We start from the raw sequence: 6,123 nt of genomic DNA, 5'->3' as shown, positions 1-6,123 counted from the left end.
GTGTCTGCTACTAAACTCCTTTTAGAACCTGTCTCTGTGTCTGCTACTAAACTCCTTTTAGAACCCGTCTCTGTGTCTGCTACTAAACTCCTTTTAGAACCCGTCTCTGTGTCTGCTACTAAACTCCTTTTACAACCCATCTCTGTGTCTGCTACTAAACCTAAACTCCTTTTAGAACCCATCTCTGTGACTGCTACTAAACTCCTTTTAGAACCCGTCTCTGTGTCTGCTACTAAACTCCTTTTAGAACCCGTCTCTGTGTCTGCTACTAAACTCCTTTTAGAACCCGTCTCTGTGTCTGTTACTAAACTCCTTTTAGAACCCGTCTCTGCTACTAAACTCCTTTTAGAACCCATCTCTGTGTCTGCTACTAAACCTAAACTCCTTTTAGAACCCGTCTCTGTGTCTGTTACAAAAATCCTTTTAGAACCCGTCTCTGTGTCTGCTACTAAACTCCATTTAGAACCTGTCTCTGTGTCTGCTACTAAACTCCTTTTAGAACCCTTCTCTGTGTCTGCTACTAAACTCCTTTTAGAACACGTCTCTGTTTCTGCTACTAAACTCCTTTTAGAACCCGTCTCTGTGTCTGCTACTAAACTCCTTTTAGATCCCGTCTCTGTGTCTGCTACTAAACTCCTTTTAGAACCCGTCTCTGTGTCTGCTACTAAACTCCTTTTAGAACCTGTCTCTGTCTACTACTAAACTCCTTTTAGAACCCGTCTCTGTGTCTGCTACTAAACTCCTTTTAGAACCCGTCTCTGTGTCTGCTACTAAACTCCTTTTAGAACCTGTCTCTGTCTACTACTAAACTCCTTTTAGAACCCGTCTCTGTGTCTACTACTAAACTCCTTTTAGAACCCGTCTCTGTGTCTGCTACTAAACTCCTTTTAGAACCCGTCTCTGTGTCTGCTACTAAACTCCTTTTAGAACCCGTCTCTGTGTCTGCTACTAAACTCCTTGTAGAACCTGTCTCTGTGTCTGCTACTAAACTCCTTTTAGAACCATTCTCTGTGTCTGCTTCTGAACTCCTTTTAGAACCCGTCTCTGTGTCTGCTACTAAACTCCTTTTAGATCCCGTCTCTGTGTCTGCTACTAAACCTAAACTCCTTTTAGAACCCGTCTCTGTGTCTGTTACTAAAATCCTTTTAGAACCCGTCTCTGTGTCTGCTATTAAACTCATTTTAGAACCCGTCTCTGTGTCTGCTACTGAACTCCTTTTAGAACCCATCTCTTTGTCTGCTACTAAACCTAAACTCCTTTTAGAACCCGTCTCTGTCTACTACTAAACTCCTTTTAGAACCCGTCTCTGTGTCTGCTACTAAACTCCTTTTAGAACCCGTCTCTGTTTCTGCTACTAAACTCCTTTTAGATCCCGTCTCTGTGTCTGCTACTAAACTCCTTTTAGAACCTGTCTCTGTGTCTGCTACTAAACTCCTTTTAGAACCTGTCTCTGTGTCTGCTACTAAACTCCTTTTAGAACCCGTCTCTGTGTCTGCTACTAAACTCCTTTTAGATCCCGTCTCTGTGTCTGCTACTAAACCTAAACTCCTTTTAGAACCCGTCTCTGTGTCTGTTACTAAAATCCTTTTAGAACCCGTCTCTGTGTCTGCTATTAAACTCCTTTTAGAACCCATCTCTTTGTCTGCTACTAAACCTAAACTCCTTTTAGAACCCGTCTCTCTGTCTGTTACAAAAATCCTTTTAGAACCCGTCTCTGTGTCTGCTACTAAACTCCTTTTAGAACCTGTCTCTGTGTCTGCAACTAAACTCATTTTAGAACCTGTCTCTGTGTCTGTTACTAAACTCCTTTTAAAACCCGTCTCTTTGTCTGCTACTAAACTCCTTTTAGAACCCGTCTCTGTGTCTACTACTAAACTCCTTTTAGAACCCGTCTCTGTGTCTGCTACTAAACTCCTTTTACAACCCATCTCTGTGTCTGCTACTAAACCTAAACTCCTTTTAGAACCCGTCTCTGTGTCTGCTACTAAACTTCTTTTAGAACCTGTCTCTGTCTCTGCTACTAAACTCCTTTTAGAACCCGTCTCTGTGTCTGCTACTAAACTCCTTTTAGAACCTATCTCTGTCTCTGCTACTAAACTCCTTTTAGAACCCGTCTCTGTGTCTGCTACTAAACTCCTTTTAGAACCCGTCTCTGTGTATGCTACTAAACTCCTTTTAGAACCCGTCTCTGTGTCTGCTACTAAACTCCTTTTAGAACCCGTCTCTGTGTCTGCTACTAAACTCCTTTTAGGACCCGTCTCTGTGTCTGTTACTAAACTCCTTTTAGAACCCGTCTCTGCTACTAAACTCCTTTTAGAACCCATCTTTGTGTCTGCTACTAAACCTAAACTCCTTTTAGAACCCGTCTCTGTGTCTGTTACAAAAATCCTTTTAGAACCCGTCTCTGTGTCTGCTACTAAACTCCATTTAGAACCTGTCTCTGTGTCTGCTACTAAACTCCTTTTAGAACCCTTCTCTGTGTCTGCTACTAAACTCCTTTTAGAACACGTCTCTGTTTCTGCTACTAAACTCCTTTTAGAACCCGTCTCTGTGTCTGCTACTAAACTCCTTCTAGATCCCGTCTCTGTGTCTGCTACTAAACCTAAACTCCTTTTAGAACCCGTCTCTGTGTCTGTTACTAAAATCCTTTTAGAACCCGTCTCTGTGTCTGCTACTAAACTCCTTTTAGAACCCGTCTCTGTGTCTGCTACTAAACTCCTTTTAGAACCCGTCTCTGTGTCTGCTACTAAACTCCTTTTAGAACCCGTCTCTGTGTCTGCTACTAAACTCCTTTTAGAACCTGTCTCTGTGTCTGCTACTAAACTCCTTTTAGAACCTGTCTCTGTGTCTGCTACTAAACTCCTTTTAGAACCCGTCTCTGTGTCTGCTACTAAACTCCTTTTAGATCCCGTCTCTGTGTCTGCTACTAAACCTAAACTCCTTTTAGAACCCGTCTCTGTGTCTGTTACTAAAATCCTTTTAGAACCCGTCTCTGTGTCTGCTATTAAACTCCTTTTAGAACCCATCTCTTTGTCTGCTACTAAACCTAAACTCCTTTTAGAACCCGTCTCTCTGTCTGTTACAAAAATCCTTTTAGAACCCGTCTCTGTGTCTGCTACTAAACTCCTTTTAGAACCTGTCTCTGTGTCTGCTACTAAACTCATTTTAGAACCTGTCTCTGTGTCTGTTACTAAACTCCTTTTAAAACCCGTCTCTTTGTCTGCTACTAAACTCCTTTTAGAACCCGTCTCTGTGTCTACTACTAAACTCCTTTTAGAACCCGTCTCTGTGTCTGCTACTAAACTCCTTTTTACAACCCATCTCTGTGTCTGCTACTAAACCTAAACTCCTTTTAGAACCCGTCTCCGTGTCTGCTACTAAACTTCTTTTAGAACCTGTCTCTGTCTCTGCTACTAAACTCCTTTTAGAACCCGTCTCTGTGTCTGCTACTAAACTCCTTTTAGAACCCGTCTCTGTGTCTGCTACTAAACTCCTTTTAGAACCCGTCTCTGTGTCTGCTACTAAACTCCTTTTAGAACCCGTCTCTGTGTCTGCTACTAAACTCCTTTTAGAACCCGTCTCTGTGTCTGCTACTAAACTCCTTTTAGAACCCGTCTCTGTGTCTGTTACTAAACTCCTTTTAGAACCCATCTCTGCTACTAAACTCCTTTTAGAACCCATCTCTGTGTCTGCTACTAAACCTAAACTCCTTTTAGAACCCGTCTCTGTGTCTGTTACAAAAATCCTTTTAGAACCCGTCTCTGTGTCTGCTACTAAACTCCATTTAGAACCTGTCTCTGTGTCTGCTACTAAACTCCTTTTAGAACCCTTCTCTGTGTCTGCTACTAAACTCCTTTTAGAACACGTCTCTGTTTCTGCTACTAAACTCCTTTTAGAACCCGTCTCTGTGTCTGCTACTAAACTCCTTTTAGATCCCGTCTCTGTGTCTGCTACTAAACCTAAACTCCTTTTAGAACCCGTCTCTGTGTCTGTTACTAAAATCCTTTTAGAACCCGTCTCTGTGTCTGCTATTAAACTCATTTTAGAACCCGTCTCTGTGTCTGCTACTGAACTCCTTTTAGAACCCATCTCTTTGTCTGCTACTAAACCTAAACTCCTTTTAGAACCCGTCTCTGTCTACTACTAAACTCCTTTTAGAACCCGTCTCTGTGTCTGCTACTAAACTCCTTTTAGAACCCGTCTCTGTGTCTGCTACTAAACTCCTTTTAGAACACGTCTCTGTGTCTGCTACTAAACTCCTTTTAGAACCTGTCTCTGTGTCTGCTACTAAACTCCTTTTAGAACCCGTCTCTGTGTCTGCTACTAAACTCCTTTTAGATCCCGTCTCTGTGTCTGCTACTAAACCTAAACTCCTTTTAGAACCCGTCTCTGTGTCAGTTACTAAAATCCTTTTAGAACCCGTCTCTGTGTCTGCTATTAAACTCATTTTAGAACCCGTCTCTTTGTCTGCTACTAAACTCCTTTTAGAACCCATCTCTTTGTCTGCTACTAAACCTAAACTCCTTTTAGAACCCGTCTCTGTGTCTGCTACTAAACTCCTTTTAGAACCCGTCTCTGTGTATGCTACTAAACTCCTTTTAGAACCCGTAACTGTGTCTGCTACTAAACTCCTTTTAGAACCTGTCTCTGTGTCTGCTACTAAACTCCTTTTAGAACCTGTCTCTGTGTCTGCTACTAAACTTCTTTTAGAACCCGTCTCTGTGTCTGCTACTAAACTCCTTTTAGATCCCGTCTCTGTGTCTGCTACTAAACCTAAACTCCTTTTAGAACCCGTCTCTGTGTCTGTTACTAAAATCCTTTTAGAACCCGTCTCTGTGTCTGCTATTAAACTCCTTTTAGAACCCGTCTCTGTGTCTGCTACTAAACTCCTTTTAGAACCCGTCTCTGTGTCTACTACTAAACTCCTTTTAGAACCCGTCTCTGTGTCTGCTACTAAACTCCTTTTACAACCCATCTCTGTGTCTGCTACTAAACCTAAACTCCTTTTAGAACCCGTCTCTGTGTCTGCTACTAAACTTCTTTTAGAACCTGTCTCTGTCTCTGCTACTAAACTCCTTTTAGAACCTGTCTCTGTGTCTGCTACTAAACTCCTTTTAGAACCTATCTCTGTCTCTGCTACTAAACTCCTTTTAGAACCCGTCTCTGTGTCTCCTACTAAACTCCTTTTAGAACCCGTCTCTGTGTCTGCTACTAAACTCCTTTTAGAACCCGTCTCTGTGTCTGCTACTAAACTCCTTTTAGAACCCGTCTCTGTGTCTGCTACTAAACTCCTTTTAGAACCCGTCTCTGTGTCTGTTACTAAACTCCTTTTAGAACCCGTCTCTGCTACTAAACTCCTTTTAGAACCCATCTCTGTGTCTGCTACTAAACCTAAACTCCTTTTAGAACCCGTCTCTGTGTCTGTTACAAAAATCCTTTTAGAACCCGTCTCTGTGTCTGCTACTAAACTCCATTTAGAACATCTCTCTGTGTCTGCTACTAAACTCATTTTAGAACCCGTCTCTGTGTCTGCTACTAAACCTAAACTCCTTTTAGAACCCATCTCTGTTTCTGCTACTAAACCTAAACTCCTTTTAGAACCCGTCTCTGTCTACTACTAAACTCCTTTTAGAACCCGTCTCTGTGTCTGCTACTAAACTCCTTTTAGAACCCGTCTCTGTGTCTGCTACTAAACTCCTTTTAGAACCCGTCTCTGTCTCTGCTACTAAACTCCTTTTAGAACCCGTATCTGCTACTAAACTCCTTTTAGAACCTGTCTCTGTCTCTGCTACTAAACTCCTTTTAGAACCCGTATCTGCTACTAAACTCCTTTTAGAACCCGTCTCTGTGTCTGCTACTAAACTCCTTTTAGAACCCGTCTCTGTGTCTGCTACTAAACTCCTTTTAGAACCCGTCTCTGTGTCTGCTACTAAACTCCTTTTAGAACCCGTCTCTGTGTCTGCTACTAAACTCCTTGTAGAACCTGTCTCTGTGTCTGCTACTAAACTCCTTTTAGAACCTGTCTCTGTGTCTGCTTCTAAACTCCTTTTAGAACCCGTCTCTGTGTCTGCTACTAAACTCCTTTTAGATCCCGTCTCTGTGTCTGCTACTAAACCTAAACTC

Source organism: Salmo salar, unplaced genomic scaffold, assembly GCF_965601325.2.
Source record: "Salmo salar unplaced genomic scaffold, fSalSal1 ptg000347l, whole genome shotgun sequence".
Classification (NCBI taxonomy): domain Eukaryota; kingdom Metazoa; phylum Chordata; class Actinopteri; order Salmoniformes; family Salmonidae; genus Salmo; species Salmo salar.
This window is presented reverse-complemented; position numbering follows the sequence as displayed.